The 17,490-nt window shown below is 50.7% G+C and overlaps 1 protein-coding gene across 24 annotated transcripts in view; it reads right to left on the reverse strand.

Moving 5' to 3' along the window:
• Kcns3 (potassium voltage-gated channel modifier subfamily S member 3) overlaps nucleotides 1-17,490 on the reverse strand; it is a 357,419-nt gene that overhangs the window by 338,972 nt on the left and 957 nt on the right. For 2 of the 24 annotated variants that reach the window (XM_021253510.2, XM_021253509.2), the window contains exons 1-3: nucleotides 3,456-6,005; nucleotides 3,121-3,188; nucleotides 1,114-2,540 (exon numbers count right to left, since the gene is read on the reverse strand). The exons of 19 other annotated variants lie outside the window; for them this stretch is intronic. The gene's annotated coding sequence lies outside the window, so the exon portion shown is untranslated. Of the gene's footprint in view, nucleotides 1-1,113; nucleotides 2,541-3,120; nucleotides 3,189-3,455; nucleotides 6,328-17,091; nucleotides 17,429-17,490 lie in introns of those variants that run through there. 3 more of the 24 variants (XM_087216668.1, XM_087216669.1, XM_087216667.1) reach the window with 3 other exon arrangements.

Here is a 17,490-nt window from a genome sequence, read left to right on the forward strand (position 1 = left end):
CAGACTCTGCCCAACGAAAGGGCCGCGCGCCAGGCCTCCTGGATCTTAGCCACAAGAACCAGAGAACCGGAAAAGGCTCAAAGCTTCTTCTGCTCCTACAACGTCTTAAAGCATCAGATGCCACCAGGAGTGCAGGGATCTGAAATGGCCAGCGAGGAATTCCAGGGCGAGTGGAAGGCGCCCTCCTCTTTCCGATCCCGTTTCATCCGCTCTGCACCCGCTGTTCCTAGCAGGGCAGTGGTCTGTCGCGGGTTCAGGCAGGCCCAGGCCTTAGTGGGGAAAAGCAACCTTTCTTCGCCTATTTTTAATGAAACTGAGCAGCAGCTTCCTGAAGACGCGGGCGGTGCCCAGGGCAGTGTCAGCATCGCCCACAACGCTGCACCACTCGCCGGACCCGTCTGGGTCTCTGCAGAGCTCTCGGGATACAGAACCGCCTGTGCTTAGCATGCTGCGGACGCAGTTATTATAAGCCTACGCTGGATCTTATCTAATGAACTAGTAACGATGCACACACACAGCAAAATCATAAACTGGCTTTGCTATTGCATAGCTGTATCCCGTACAATCTAATTCCTTTATACCCTATGGCTTTCATTTTTGCATTGAAAAACTCTTCCGAAACGTGGTTCATCAGCCCCCAGATCGACAAAGGGGTCCCTAGCTCAAAAAGGGTTGGACTCCCCCAGCTGGAGCCCCACTCCTACGTTAGCCATGTGTGTCCCTCCTGGGTCAGCCTCCAGTGATGTCCACCTCACAACCAGAGTCCCCAGACCCTCCACTTGTCTGACCAGCTTCTACCCGTCCACTGTCTCTCATGTGCCGTGCTGCTCTCCTTGCTTAACCCTAAACCAACATCCCTGCCCCGGGGCCTTTGCACTAGCTGACCACCTCCCTGTGAGCTCTATCCACAGAGGACCGCACAGCTTGGTTCTTCACAGGCTTCGGGTCTTCACTGTTCTTCAACAACATCTCCAGAACACCGTCTGCAGCTCCCTACCTAAATGTCACCACCTCCCCAAGGCACTCTTCCCTTCCTCACTCCATTTTGGTTCTAACACTCAGCATTTATCACTCCGAAAACAGACTTAGAGATAAGACTTTGCAGCTCTTTACCTTATTGACCTGTTCCCCTACTCCAACGTGAGCTCCTTCGGTGCAGGGGTTTCTGTCTTACACACTCCTGCATTCCAAGCACCTGCAGCCCCACACGAAGTAGAGAACCTCATTAATCGATAAATTACTGAATCTTTGAGTTGAGTGACATTTGTCACATCGCTTAGCCACCACCTGCTCCCTTCTGTGTGAATGTTTGTTTTCCGGTTTTCCAAGAGTCTCGTGTATCCCAGGATCACCAGGATCCCCCTGCCTCAGCCTCCCAAGTGCAGGGACTCCAGCCATGCACTACCACACCTGCCACTGTGAGAATTTTAAATTCCATCTTTCCCATTACATTAACCAAGAGGAAAGGAAGCTTGTAACAAATTTTGAAATTGTGGTCACCACAGAAGAAAAATATTGTATTCCTCAGCCGCTGCAGATAGGAAATTATTTTTTCCTTAATAAAGGGGGTTTCCAAGACAAAGTTCTAGCAGGGCGTGGTGGCGCACACCTGTAATCGCAGCACTCAGGAGGCTGAGGCAGGAGGATCACTTCGAGTTCCAGGCCAGCCTGGGCTACACAGTGAGTCCAGGCCAGCTTGAACTGCATAGTGAGACCTTGTCTCAAAACACAAAACAAAAATACATACACACATACAAAGTTCTGAAATAAATAAGTTATTACATCAGATACAGCGTAAAACAAATCGGAAACGTTAAAGGAGGAGAACAGGGGTTTGGTTTGAAACTAATAGAACCACACGACCCAGATGGCAGGGAAGCGACGCTGGTAGCTCAGAGCACCACACAAGTTCGCCCGGCAAAACACCGAGGCAACCGGCGGTGCCTGCGCTCAGAGCAGACGCGGGCTGTGGGTCGCTGCACGGCCGGGGCTCGGCTCCACCTGCGCTGATGAACCGTGAACCGGCAGCTGGGCTGACTCACAGCTAAGCAGCAAGCAGAGCCGCCGCCCAGTCCTCCCTCCAGCCACCTGGACCCTCCCATGTCGCCTGAACATCCCACTGGGACCTGACAGAAACACACCCAAACCTCCCATATCCGCCATGCAGACACCAGATCAGCCCTGTTCCCCTCACCACACAAGCTGCAGACACCAGGTGGGCCAAGGACAGGGCAAGGTGCGTCCCCGGGTCCTATGTGAGTGCGCGCGCGCGCGCACACGCACACACACATTATTCAGACACTGAGTATTGTTCTGCTGGCTCCACCAAGACTCCTAACTGTGTTCCTCACGCCATGCTGCACTGCCAGGTCCCCTGCACAGCAACGGCTTCACATCCCTCGACACCAGCCTTGAAGTCCTCTGCAGCCCTTTGACCTTTGGTGTAAGCTCTGGATCCAGAGTGCTTCAGTGGACATCCCAGCTCCATCGCCACTGGCCATGTGATCTTCAGCAAGTCCTTCAAGACTCAGTTCCCTCATCTGTGAAGCACAGATACTAAATACTGCATAGCACAGAGAGTAGCTATGAAGACTGAAAATTAGATGGCACAAATAAAGCTCTTGCAGCGACTGATTGAATGTTAGCTCTTGTTTTATAATTATTCCTTACCTGCCTCAACCCTACTGAGACTCTGGAGCCATAAGGAAACACGAAATTCTCCAGCTGGGACCAGGGTCCCTGTAATCCCAGCTACTCAGCCACTGAGGGTGGACAGTTTGAGGATGAAAAGTTTGAGGCCAGCCTAGGCAATTTAGAGCAACTTGTCTCAAAAAGTAAAAGGGGCTAGGGATGCAGCGTAGTGGTGGAACACATGGCCAGATGCACAGGGCCCTGGGCTCCAGCCTCAGGGTGGAGGGAGGGGCAGGTCCTCTGCACTGCCCGTGCTGCTCAGGACACCCTTCGGGACTAGGCCGTCATGCTCTGCAGAACCAGGCCTCCGCTGCCCGTGCCCCACTCCCACCTCCCCAGAGTAACTCGCTGGGCTGCGGGAGAGTCCCTGCTTGCTGACCCCACACTGCACTGCACACCCCGAGAAAGCAGTGCCTCCAGTTCTCTAACCTTTGTGTCCTTGACACCCAACGAGGAGCACTGCACACAGGAATGAGCGGATGGTCTCCGCAGTCGACCTGTAAGACAGACACTGGGTCACCACCCACAGAGGAGGGGGCCTAACATGGCTGGGCAGGGAGTGGAGGCAGCAAAGTCCCAGGCCCAAGGGCCGAGGGGCTGTCTGTCCTGGAGTCTGTCCTTCCACACCCTGGCATGCCCCTAGGACAAGCTGTACTCCGCCTTCTCTCCCTAAGCTGGAAGGACTGCACCTCGAGCCTCCTGTGTGAGGAGCTACAAAACACCCACAGAGCCCAAGCCACAGGCTCAGTGCTTTCCGCGCTTACCTCTACAAATGGGAGCGTCCAGTCTCCTTGGCAGTGTCTGTCACAAAATAATTTTTCTAGAAAGCTTCTAATGCAGTGTTGGAATTACTTTGCCTCACGGTGCATTTTGACAGCCACATGCCACTATGACTCCCATTCTGCAAATGAAGACTGAGAGTGTGGAGGCTCAGCACCTTCCCCAGCCAGGAGGAGCTGGGCTGGCTGTCAGGGCCACAGGCGAGGAGCCTGTGGAGAGGAGAGTCCTGTGACTGGGCTAAGATGTTAAATTAAAAACCTCTTCTTGGGGTCTTATCCGCCTGGGGTACATAGACAAACAGATGGATAGAGGTAGACAGGCAGACGAGCTATAATCCTCACTGAATACAAGACCAGACATAATATACCTACATCTGAATAAGAACGGTGGCCCTAAGTGGGCCCACACGTTGATGCTAATTTGACCTGCTGCAGGTGGACAAAGGAGCAACAAGGAAGTAGTAAAGTTGGTCTGCAGAAACCTCACTTCCCTGCCCTTTCAGGATTGCCTGCCTCCATTTCTGTACATAACACCCTGCCCTCTCCCACTCTGCCCTTTCAACCCAGCAGCAAAGGCTAACAGCTTAGTCTTTAAACTCGGGTGGGGAAATAAGGCCTCAGACATCCTCTGTATCTATCAGGGTGCACTGAACACAAGCAACAACTGGCAGTGGCTGACTCAGTTTCTTCAGGAGGCTCCATGAAGCTCCTAAAACGAGTGAGAAGGCAGAGGGCAGGTCTGGAATGGGGCCCTGCGGAAGAGCCGGATGTCACTGGATGGACAGAGTGCGTGGAGTGGCGAAGCCCAGGCCCTGCCCGCACTACAGCTGCAAGGGCAGGACAAGAAGCAGCTGAGGGAGCCTCCAGGGACAGCTTGCAGGTACCGTGGCACCGAGACCATATTCAGAGAGGGGAGGATCGTGGTCCCACGGCAGCCAGGGCTCAGCAAGAGAAACACGAGCGCAGCCAAAAACTCCACTCAAACTCCCCAAGAACTCTCCATTCCTAATCTAAAACAAGGGAAAACAGCATTAAAGGCAAGGGATTCCGGGCCCCTCCCAGCTGCCCCAGAGTCACCCCTGCGTGTAAGTGGGTGACGGCGACGTCATCTTGCCTCTGTTTTCCATAAGGCTCGCGCTCCGCTGCTGGCCAGACTTCTCCAAAGTGTCAGAGCACAGCGGAGTCCTGAGGACGGGCTGGGAAGGACGGCAGGAGCCCTGCCTGCCCCTGAGCGCAGCCTCCCAACTCCCCGGCCTCTGCTCCAGCCTGGCCTCCCCTCACCCTGGCTCAGGTTCTCTTCCTCTCCCAGGACACCTTCACTGGGGCCCCGGCCCCCACGTCTGACGCGAAGTAGGCAGCCCTTCGTGTCGCAGAACCCCGCTTCTTGGCAATGTTCCTGGAGCGCCCCGGAATCAGGTCTGACTCACAGCGGGCACGTGGGAGATGTCGGGGGAGTGACTAAACAAACGCTCCCTGCCTCAAGGCCACAGAGTGCGTGGAGACGGAGACGGAGACAAGACGGGGCGGCTGCCTGGAAGGCGGCTTCCCGCTGCATCCCCTCGCCCGGCTCTGGGGTGCTGCCAAGAACGATCACCAAGCGGCTCAGTCCACTTCTTACTGCTGCGAGGAGACACCGAGACGGGGCGATTCTCGAAGAGCAGAGGGTTCTGGAGGCCAGGAAGCCAGGAGCTCGAGCTCCACTGTCCATGGGCACCGCGTGGAGCGGGGTGTACGAGCTTCCTGTCTCCTCTCGCACAGCCCCCGCCAAGCTGGGAGCCGCCCCACGACCCCGCCCTGAGCGCAGGAGCCGGCTCTGGGGAGAGGCACGCAGCTGCCCTGCTCGGCGTCTGTGTTGGGGGTGAGCAGCCCATGCTATGGCATTTCCAACGGATTTCAGAAAAATGTTGATTGCTGTTAGAAGAAAACAGTGCTTTTGCCAAACCCTAAATCCTCAGTGTGTTTACAATGGAACTCTCAGAGGGCCAAGTGTCTTCCGCTATCACAAGCTGCCACACTATTTATCTTACGGGGAAAAAGTTTTACTTAACTTCTTCACAAATATAATAAAATAAATCCGATGGCTGGAAGAGGGTCTCGTCTGTTATTGGGAAGGTAGGGAAAAACGTGTTCATGTTTCACAAAGATCCACATCCAGTTCCCAGGAGCCACCTTGGGAGGATTCTTTTCAAATGCTTTGCCCAGAACCATCTGCTGGGACTAATTCTATACTTCCTGTGTATGAAAAAATACGTGATTGTAAAACAGTGAGATCCTCGGGCAGTACGAGTCAGTTTGATTTCTTAAGACAAATCCTTGCACCTCTCTTTTCTCAAACCGTTTCCTAAACGCGCCTGGCTCTCTCGGAATTCCCAGGCTCTCCATGAGGAGGACCGAGGTAAAACAGCCGGAAGGAAGGAAGGACCCCTGACTGCAGGAAGCGGCCTCCACTCAGCTCTGGACAGGGCGGGATTCCCTCGCTAGGGGCAGGGAAATCCTTGCTGCAGAGCAAATAGGAACGGACGCAGGCTTGGAAAACGAACTCCACGTCCCTGGAGCGAAACGTGCCCTTGGCCTGACCGGCACCAAGACTGCCTGTCTGCGAGTTTCCTTCGGAGTCCGAGTTAGTTTCACCGAGTTAGTAACACCTTGGCAGGACCAGCACACTGCACCCAAGTTCACGCACCGGCCTTCAGCCACGGCCGCACGGCCCCTGTTTGCCAGCCAGGGCTTCCACCTCACGTCAAGTGCAGAGGCGAATTTCCGGGATTTCAAGTCAGCAATAGCGAAGGAAGTCCCTCTTTTTCTTTTCTTTTTATTAGCACATGTGCAGCACATGACTATATTCAGCATGGAGCTGACACGGGTGCACAACACATCTTAAATCTCTTTACCCCCCTTCTCCCTCCCTCCTAGCTGCATTTTCACCCTCCCTCCATACCCCCACCCTCTCTTTTTCTTCCTATTATCTATCTTTTATTTTATTCTTCATTTATATCTTGGGTTTCTCATAGAAAAGAAACTGTTGAGTCTGATTTATTTCACTTAACATTATGTATGCACTTTCCTACAAGTGACTCAAATTTATCCTTCTTTATGGCAGAGTAGTACTCCATTTGTATACATACCACATTTTCTTTATCCATTCATGTGTTGGTAGACATACAGGCCGCTTCCGAGATTTAGCTATTATGAATTGTGCTGCTATAAACCTGCATGTTTCACTGTAATACGATGTCTTTAACTCTTTCGGGAGGATACCTAGGAGGAAATAGCCGGGTTGAATGGAATTTCTAGTTTTAGTTTTTTAAAGACTCACCACACTGATTTCCACAATGGTTGTACAAGTTTATATTACCACCAAAAATGAACAAGGGTTCCTTTCTCCCTCTGCTATCTATCTGGTTTCTTTCTCTTTTTTTAACTCAGGGTCTTTGCACTGAGCTATATTCCCAGCTCTTTTTTTATTTTATCTTTTATTTACTTATTTTTTTGGTACTGGGGATTGAACTCGGGACCCTGCGCTTGCGAGGCAGGCATCGGAACCACTGAGCTAAATCCTCAGCCCTATCTGGTTTCTTGATGATAGCCAATCTTCCTAGAATAAGAGGAAATCTCAGTGTATTTTAATTTGTGTTTTTTAATGACCAGAGTTGATGAACATTTTTTCATGTACTTATTGGCCATTTGTATTTCTCCTTCTGAGAAGTGTCTGTCCTGTTCAGTTGCCCATTTTCTGACTGGATCTTTTACTTGGGAGGATCTAATCGCTTTTTAGTTCTTCATAAATTCTAGATTATTAGTCCTCTGTTTGAGGAAAATAGCTGGAAAAAAATTTTTCCCATTCTGTAGGTTGTCTCTTCACTCTGTTGGTTGCTGCCTTTGCTGTGCAAAAGCTTTTTGATTTACTGTGATTCCATTTGTTGACTCTTGATGTCACTTCTTGTGCAGCTGGGGTTCTGTTCAGAAAATCTTTGCCTATATCTAAGTCTTCAAGAGTTTTACCTATTTTTATCTTCCGGCAGAGTAAATGTTTCCATTTTAATATTTAGATCTTTGACCCATTTGGATTTTAGTTTAGTACATGGTGACAGACATGGCTTGGGATTCCATCTTCACCATGGACAGCGAATTTTCCCAGTGCTATTTGTTAAAGAGGCTATCTTCCCTCCAGCATCAGTTTTTAGCCCCTCTGTCAAAGATTAGGTAGCGGAACACCCTTGGAGTTGTTTCTGCATCCTCTAGTCAGTTCTGTTGAGCCACAAGTCTGTTTCCGCCAACACCGTGCTGTTTCTGTCACTGTGGCTTTGCAGTATAGCTTCAAGTCTAGAATTACAGTTCCTCCAGCCTTGCCCTTGTTACCCAGAGTAGCTTTTGTTATTCTGGATCTCTTCTGGTTCCATACAAATTTTAGGATTGTATTTCCTATTTCTGTGAGGAATGCCATTGGTATTTTGCCTTAGATTGCCATAAACTTATGTATCAGATGTGGAAGCACGGCCATTTCAACAATATAGGTTCTGCCCATTCAGGAACAGGGGTGTCTTTCCATTTTCTGATATACTCTTAGATCACTTTGTTCAGAGTACTGTAGTGTTTGTTGTAGTCTTTCATTTCCTTAGATTAATTCCTAAGTATTTAACATTTCTTCATGCTATTATGAAGTTATTGTTTCCCTAATTTCTTTCTCAGTGAGTTTATTATTGGTATATAAGAGTGTCACGGATTTTTTATGTTGTCTTTGTATTCTGCTCCACTAACAAATTTGGCTAACAATTCTAGGAGTCTTCGGGTGGAATTCTGGATCTCCTATGTAGAGAATCACGTGATTTTCAAATAATGACAATTTGACTTCTTCCTTTCCTACATGTATTCCTTTTACTTCTTTCTCTTGCCTAATTACTCTGGCTAATATTTTAAGAAATAAGGGCTGGGGATTTAGCTCAGTGGTTCCACTGCCTGCCTCACAAGTGCAAGGTCCCGAGTTCAATCCCTGGTAGCAAAAAAAAAAAAAAAAATATATATATATATATATATATATACACACATACATATATATATTAAGAAATACATTGAATAGTAGTCTTGCTAACAGACCACTATCAAGACAGCAGATTTGTCCTGTTCCTGGTTTTGGAGGGGACACTTTCATCTTTTCTCCATTTAGTATGATGCTGGCCCCTGGTTTGTCATAAATGACTTTCATCAGATTGAGATTAGGTCCTTCTATGCCTATTTTATTCAAGGTTTTTTATCATGAATGGATGTTGGATTTTGTCAAAGGCTTTTTCTGCATCTATTGAGATGATCATCTGGTTTTGTCCTTCTGTTTATGTCATATATTACATTTATTGATTTGCATATGTTGATTCATTCTCGCTGGGATGAAGCTTACTTGGTGTATGATATTTCTGATGATTTGCTGCATTTTGTTTGCCAGTATTTTGCTGAGGATATCTGCACCTGTTTGTTTGGGGGAGGGGGGATTGTTTTTGTCCTCTTCTGGCTTTGGAAACAAGGTGATGCTACCTTCCTGGAAAGACTTTGGGAGTGTTCCTTCTCTTTCAGTTTCATTAAAGAGTTTGAGGAATACTGGTGTTAGATCCTCCCTAAAGTTTTTATAGAACTTGGCAGTAAATCAATTGGGACCTGGGGTTTTCTTAGTTTTAGTTTTTTTATTACTTCTGCAATCTCATTACCTGACATTGGATTACACTGAGGTTTTATGTTTTCTTGGTTCAGCTTTGGTAGTTCATATGTATCTATGAGTCTATCCATTTCTTGTGATTTCTCCATTTTATCAGAATACAAGTTCTCAAAGTAGTTACTAATAATCTAGATTTCAGCAGAATCTGCTGTGATTTCACATTTTTCATTTCTAATTGCATTGATTTAGGTCCTTTCAGTTTTTTGTAAGGTTGGCTAAGGGTTTATTTATTTTGTTTATTCTTTCAAAAACCAACTCTTCAATTAACTGATTCAACAAATATCTACAAAAAGCAACAACTGGGGCTGGGACGCAGCTCAGTGGTGCCACACCTGCCTGGCAATTGCAAGGTCCTGAGTTCGATCCCCGGTACCAAGAAAAAAAAAAGCAACAACTATACCTTCATAAATGATAGAAAAGAATTCAACGGTAGTAACACAGAGTTAACTATCTAAAAACTAATAAAGCTTAATGGTTATGCTACTACCATGTTCGTGATGGAGCCATGATTTGTGTGTCTGGCTGCTGGGCAGCTTTAACCACCAGTGGTACATATGCAGTGTCCCATGCATGACAGAGGCTCAATGGGACAGTCATGCACGTACCACTAGTGCTTCAAGCTGGCAGGAACATGTTAAAGATATAGGAATTTGAGAATGGGAGAATGCAAAAGGAAAAATTTGAAAAATTAAATAGGAGATAAAGAAGAGAAAAGTGAGACAAAGAATTCTATTACGGAGAATATTTACAGAATTAAATAAAGGTATCTGTTATGGCTTATATCTGGATGTTCCCCCCACCAAAGCTTCATTTGCTCAAAAGGGGGGCTTTTGGGAGTGACTGCATCATGGGTGTGTGGTACTGGATTAGTCCACTGATCGGTTTAGCACAGTTCTAGGTGTGGATGATGGATTTACTGAAGACAAAAGAGCCACCCTGGGTATGGGTGGCACTAAGCAATAGGTTTATAGCCCTGATGGGATAAAAAGAGAAAGAAGGAAGCTCCGCTCTGCTTCCTGCCTGTCCTGCCATGGACTGTGTCTCCTCTGCGATGCCCCTCTGCCGTGCTTCCCTGCCTCAGAGCCAGCCAACTATGGGCTGAAACCTCTACAGACGATAAGCTAAATAAACCTTTCCTCCTTTAACTTATGGGTGTTGGGTATTCTGTCCCAGTAATGAGAAAATAACTAAGACAGAAACGGACAAAAAAAAAAAAGAAATGGAAGATAAAAGGGGAAAAGGGAGAAAAAGAGAAATACTATGGATAATAAAAATAGGAAAAAAACAGCAAAAAGAGAAGAAAGGAATGAGAAAAAGAAGAGAATTCAAAACCAGGGAAAAAACGTTTTCTCTGTGCTTCTGAGTGAGGAGCTTCCCTCCAGGGTCTACAGATCAGGAGCCCGGCAAGCCTGGGTTTTCTCTGCCTCGCCTCAAGGACACGGCTGTGTGAGGGGCAGCCCTTATCCCAGAGGCCCCTTTCCCGCAGGCTGTGGCAGCGTCCAGGCCAAGACACGTCTGCTCGCACGGGTGGCAGGGAAGGCAGCCGGACCTCAGACCAGTGCTGGATGTGGGCAGCAGGGTAAGGGTTCAGGTGCTTGATGCAGGCAGCACTTTCAGACCCGACTGACTGAGTGCAGCTCAGGCCCCATCCGGCGCCTCATCTTGGGCAGTGGGGCCGTGTTCTTCGAGGCCTGAGTATAAACTTCTCAGGAATCTTTTTCTAGCCCACTCCCTGCCTGTGGCTGCCTCTTGCCCAGTCACCGAGGGAGGGCAACTCTGTAGGTCTGAAATGGTTTTCCAGATACTGAGTCCCAGGCTTCAATAATCAACCCTACCCAAATGGCACCTGACCCAGCACTCTGGTGCAACAGCAGCCACGGGCCCAGATCCCTCTTCTGCACACAGAGGAGTCCCTCGGCGCAAGCCCTGCACTCTCTGCAGTTCACAGAGGTGGGCTGGTCTCCAAGACGGATGCCCTGCACCCCCGGCCAGGTGCTTACCCTATTTGGGGGGGCCGGTTCCCCCCTTCCCCATAAGCTCAGAGGAGAGAACTCAGATCGTTCCCTTGGACTGTCGTTCCAGCGTCTCTGTGGCTTCTAATCTTTTCTGTCAGTTCCTCTCCAATTCCTGGCTCTCTGCTTCTCTCTTTTCTTCACCAAGCTGTTCTCTTCCAGCAGCTGCATTCTGAATCTGAGAGGCTGCATTTTGCTACCAATCACCACACTGCCATTTTCTTTCCTTCCATTATGAGGTGAGGTATTTCTTCTTTCTTTAAATCGGTTTTTATTTTTGTTGGCACGTGTGCAGCACCTGCTGGCTTCCCTGCGGCGGCGAGTGGGTACATGTACATGTATGCAGCGCCTCTGTTCTTCATACTTCCCGGCCCCCCTCCCATCTGCAAAAGATTCTCCAGGCAGGAAAAGACTTAACTGATTCTTAGGGTAACTTTCAACTCTGTGGCTCTGTTCTCTGCTCCCTGCAAATATTAGATGGTCACTGGGTGCTCTGTCTTTCTCAAAGGGCCATCAGGCTGCAACATTCAGTACTGGCCATTCTGTTGTGTTGTTTTGACGGTACTGAGAATTGAGCCCAGGGCCTTTGTACTGAACTACATCCCCCTTTTCTATTTTGAGACAGGATCTTGCTAACTCCCTAAACTGCCCAGGCGGGGCTGGACTTTGCTCTCCTCTTGCCTCAGCTTCTCACGGTGCTGGGACCACAAGTATGCGCACCACGCCTGGCTTCATTACTGACCTTTAGGTCGGCGTATGCTGCTCTAGGCAGTGTGATGGTTAATTTTATGATCTGACTCGGCTGAGTGCCCAGAAGTTTAAATCAAACTTAATTGGGGTATTTCTATGGTGGTGTTTTGTATGCAATTAATATTTAAACTGGTAAACTGTGAGTAAAGTAGGCCGCCATGCATAATGTGGGTGGGCCTCATCCGATGAGCTGAAGCTGAAAGCATGGGTGGAATGCAGCCTGGAGAGTTCTCCAGCAGGCTGTGGGGACACTGGAGCACCCCGCTCCGACCCACGATCCACTCAGACCGTCTCCAGGCCTCCGCTGCAGCAGTGGCCTTCCTGAGGTTCCACTCTGCTGGCCACCCTGCAGAAGGGGCTTGCCAGCCTGCGTAACCGTGTGTGCCAACTCTATCAGAAGTCTCTTCCTGCAGATGGACCGCCCCTGTGACCCCGATTCTCTGGAGAGGCTGACTCAGAAGTTTCTAGAGGCAGTAAATGACTTAACTGATCTTCCAAACAACTTCCAGTTCTCCAGCCTGTCTGCCTTCATTCCTGCAACTGTAAATTAATCCACCTGGGTTCTCACAAAAACAGGCCAGGCCTTTCCCACACCGCTCCACATGATATTTGTGGGTAGGGAGCTAAATCCCAGTAATAAGGGGCCCAGCAATCCGAGGTAGAGCCATAACTAAGACCCAGATCACGTAAGAAAGATCCTCTGGAAGCCTAGAAAGCAGCTTACAAGCATGCCCAGGGCTCCCTCGTACTTGTAGTATGACCACAGACTTTTATAAAAATCATCAAACCACCAGACTGCAGGGGAAAGGGCACAGGCTCCATGGTCTCTATCTGGACTTCCCCCAGGGCCTCCTGCACTCAGCTTGGGCTCTGAGAGGTGCGTGCTTCACACCCTCTCTTTGGCAGATCCAAGTCGCCAGCGTTGCTTCTTCTGCACTTTGGAGCCAGTGTTAAGTAACCCAAGGATTATGTGGACACAGGCACCGCGGTGCTGGGTCGATGATCTGCCGACTCACGTGGCAAAGTGAGCCTGGGCACGCTGGACCAAGGGAGAATTCGAGTGCCCCAGAGAAACAGCACAGCGTGAGACTGCACCCGCTACTCAGAATGACGTGCCCTTTAAAATCTGTCAGTTGCTTGTTCCTGAGATTTTCACCTAATATTTTTGGGTGGCAGTTGACTGCCCGTTAACTGAAATGTAGAATAAAACTACAGACAAGTGAGCACTGTGCATATAAACAGGTTCACGACACTCCTCCACTGCAAACCACTGCAAACCACTGCAAACCACTGCCTTCTTCCCACCTCCCTCTGGACAAACCCTAGCCCTGCCCTGCCCTTCATCTTCCTCCCATCACCCCTCCCTCACTTGCCCAAGTTATCCCAAAGCGCCTGGCCTTCCTGCCTACGGTCCTCGGCCTGGTCTTCTCTTTCCCCGATTCTTTCCCTAATGAACTTCCATCTGTACGGCCTCCCAGCCCTCTCCCACACTCTGCCCCTTCCTTAGTCCCATCCCCAGCTTCAGAGCAACGTCTGTCTGCCCCACATCGCCCTTACCATAGGAGTGCCGGCACGGTGCGAGCCCCAAGAAGACTCAGTACTTCTGAGTGGATGCCTGTATTTAAATATGCAAAGAGAACGGGCACGTGTGGGACTACCCTGTGCACTGATCACTAGTGTGGAGGCTGAACAGGCACAGGTAGCTGCTCTGCAGTGACTGGACTGGACTCTGCACACCAGGCTTCTCTGAACGGGCACATATGACACAGCCACAACCTCTGCACAGCCCAACTACACATAAAAGTAAATAATCAGCATGCCTTTGCCACAGAACACACATATCTCTTCCCAAGGGCCTTGGTCCCTCCAAGGCCCTTGTCTGGGACTTGATGCTCACAGATGTCCTTGCTCATAGCCTTCAGAGCCTTCCGTGAGCAGCGAAGAGTGGATGGCACCAAACAGGCCCTTTCCTGCACGGTGTTTTCGTGAGGCAGAGTTGCAAGCTGAAGAAGCCTGAGGGGGCGTGGACACGGACACTGGGCCCACATGCACCCTCTCCCGTTCTCAGACTCTCAGGAAACTGATTTTTCACCTGATCACAGACTTCTCTTGAAACCCGCTCAGCTCTCTTACAGTGAATCATAAACTCCTAACTTTTCTATGTTCCTGACTCCTGATAAATCTTTTACCATCTGAGGTAGCGGCCTTTCACTTACTGTTCCTTACAGGCACCTAAATGAACCTAGATGAGCACGGAGCAGGCGCTTGGCAGGCAGCAGCATCTTCAGTCGTTCAGAACTTCAGCAAGCCAGCTGCAGCCAGCAGCGGTAAACATTCACGGCTTGAATGCCTCGCTCTCGACTAAAAGCCGTCATCACTCAACACTTGCAGCACTGCAGACAATATTTACACACTGTCCCCTCCACGGGCTCAGGCCCTGCACGCAGTGCACAGAAGTGAGCACACCTTGCCAACAAAGAAAATCACGACAGCCTCATCTTATTTTTAGCTTATTAAAGAGAATTCAGTTTTATAATGTGTGTAAACTACCATCTCAAAAAGTGACATTCAGGGCTTGTAATCCCAGCTACTCAGAGGCTAAGGCAGGGAGCTCCCAAGTTCGAGGCCAACCTGGGCAGCTCTAGCAGCACCCTGTCTCCAAAACAAAAAAAAAAGGTAAAAGGAAAAGGACGTTCTAGTCAGCGTCTGCATTTTCTTGCACCTTTTAAATCATTGTGAACTATTCATTCCATGGTTCACACAGCAGCGGGTTCTGGAAACAGCAAAGACAAAGCCAAACTAAACACTTCCTCTTCTACCAAGGCCCCTCCCGGGCCCCCACTGCGCCCCCTAGGCGGTCAGGATAAACTCCCACAGCCCGGCAAGGACTCCCGGATCTCACTGCCCCATTCTGTCCCCCAAATCAGGCAAAGCCAGGCTGCCAGGATCCAGAACATCCTGGATATGGCATCGAAGGCACCAGCCTGCATCCAAGCTCATGGCTCACTTTGCCTTTTCCTCCCACTGCAGCGTGGCTTCCCCGCTCCGCCCCGTCTGTGGGGCATCACACTCAGCTGCTGTGCGGACTGCTGGGGATAACTGCTGTGGAAGCCCTGGACACCGTGATAGGCTGTATAACTGTGAGTCCCTGTGATTTTTACCAAGAACTGAGCATTTGGCATCTGTGCTACTTTTGTGTGTGTGGACTGGGGATTAGACCCAGGGCCTTTGCACTGAGCTACATTCACAGCCTTTGCTTGACTGCTGACACGGAGACAGGGTCTTGCAAAGTCACTAACTTGCCCGCCTTGGCTCCGGCTTCCAATTCTCCTGCCTCAGCCTCCAGAATGCTGGGGTTGCAGGCCCACATCACCACACCCAGCTTGTACTCCCTGTCTTGTGCTTATTAACCTTGAGTTCCCAGATGCACAGCACACTCGCACCTGAAGACCCTCTCTGCGTGCCCTGTCCTCAGTGCCCGAAGCACTGTGCACCCAGACCCACAAGGTGGACGCTTGCGAACTGGCTGCTGGTTTACTAGGTCGATGGATTTGACGCTGAGGTGACCAGTTCTGAGTTTTCCAGGTTCCTCATACTGATAGACACGTTTTCTGGAAGAAGCCACAATCTCGGCCTGGCCCGTGATCTTTAGGTCTGGTCTTCCTTTCTTTCTAACCAGCTGGGCAGAATTCCACTAGGAAGCAGAGGCAAAGAGAACAATTTTCTAGTCATCTTCAAGGCTCCTTTTAAGGCTGAAACACACTGGCAGTCACTTGATAACTGCAGGCCGCCTCTACCTGTCACTGTCAACAAACTGAGTCTGAGATCCGGCTACGAGCAAGGCACAGTGCTGGAGCCGGAGGAGCAGACACGGGGGTGACTCTCACAGGACCGAGTGCTGGGGACAGAACCCTGGCTTCGGGTTTTCCTGGCTGGCCCTGCATAAGTTTCTTGCTCTCGTGTTTCCTCATCTTAAATAGATAATAATAAACACTTGCCTCTCATGGCGACCACAGGATGAAATGAGTTGCTGCACGCAAGAGCTTTAGTGCCTGCTACAAGGTACAGTGAATACTGCAGAGCTAGATCCTTGTAGCTACACAGACAGGACCCAGAAGCAAAGCGACTGGCGTCGAGTCCAAGCGCCGTGAGGCAGAAACCGGAGCTGGAGTTCAGGTCCCGACCCCACCTGCGCCCCCACGTCTCCCTGTAAGTACTTCACACAAGTACCGCTCTGCTGATGAGCTGGGGCACGTTCTCTACTGGGACTACCCTTCCCCCCACCAGGGAGACCTCAGGGCCCCTCTCTCCTGCTGTCCACTCCTCCTGCGGCTCGGGATGCACCCGGCTCCCACACCAACCTGCAGTGAGCACTCGAGCCTCACCTCTTCATGGAGTGGCTACAAGGACTAATTCCTGAAAATGCACCCCACAGAGCACCCGCGGCCAGCACACTGCAGGCATCCTGGGCATTGTATCCCCCTCAAAAGAGGGGAGGGGACAGGAAGAGGGAGCGGAAAGCCCCGCGGAGCCTGCTTTCTCAGAGCCCACACACACTGCCACCCCGCATGCCCCGCACAGGGCAGACTGCGACCTGGGGAAGAAGGGAGAGACGCGGTGTGCACTGCAGTGGAGGGCGGGCGCACTCCAGGCCGGAGAGGCTGGCCTCCCACCCTTCCCCTTCCCAGAAAAGAAGGGAAGGCCGCGGAGGAGGGGGGAGGACCACCTGAGCCGAGCCGGGCCCTGGCCGGCAGCCCCAAGCTCCAGAGCAGGGAGTCTCAGTATTTTCTGAACAAGCAGACTGCTCAGGGTCTGGCAGCGGAGTGGCCCGTCAGCAAGGCCTGGGACACCAGTCAGTCAGGCCCACAGAACATTCAGGACAGCTTCTAGTTCCGAAATAAGAGACCTAGAACAGAGGTGGGAATAAGCTGGGGGAAAGAACAGGATTCTCCTGGAACAGAAACTGGCATCCCCGCCTGGTTCCTAACGCACACTGGTGAATCCAAGTGCTTGCCATGTTCAAGACCAGGTACAGAGTTCAAACCCAGAACCAAGTCCGTTCTTTCCGCCCCTAGCCCGCGGGGTGGGTGAACAAAGCCATAGGCTTTCACATCCAGCAAGGGGGCAGGTGTCCGAAGACCTGCTTCCTGTTTACCTGCGCAGGTGTTTGCAAGCAGCTCTCCAAGGCTGTCCAACTGAGTTAACTTATGCAATTCTGAACGAATGGTTATGTAAATCGTTTAAGCAAATCTGGGGAAAGGGACGGAAAGCTTTCTGGTCTGGTCCGCCTCCCTGCCTCACTCTCCGGGGCAAACCGCAAGTCTCTGCTGGAGGACTGGAGAACGCGCTCCACTCGCGCTTTGCGCCCGGCGGTGGAGGCGGCTCTGCGCCCTCTGCCCCTCGCGCGGCCGCGCCAAGTGAGGATCGGCTCGGACTCCCCGCCGAGACGGGAGGCCCGGGCGCCTCCGCCGCCGGACGCCGGGCGATCGGGGAGCTCCGCAATGCGAAAGGCAGCTCCCACGGCCCTGGTCGGGCGGCGCCGAGCGAGGGGCGC

This window comes from Heterocephalus glaber, unplaced genomic scaffold, assembly GCF_053883595.1.
Source record: "Heterocephalus glaber isolate CG9 unplaced genomic scaffold, H.glaber_assembly_v1.0 deba00001457, whole genome shotgun sequence".
Taxonomy (NCBI): domain Eukaryota; kingdom Metazoa; phylum Chordata; class Mammalia; order Rodentia; family Bathyergidae; genus Heterocephalus; species Heterocephalus glaber.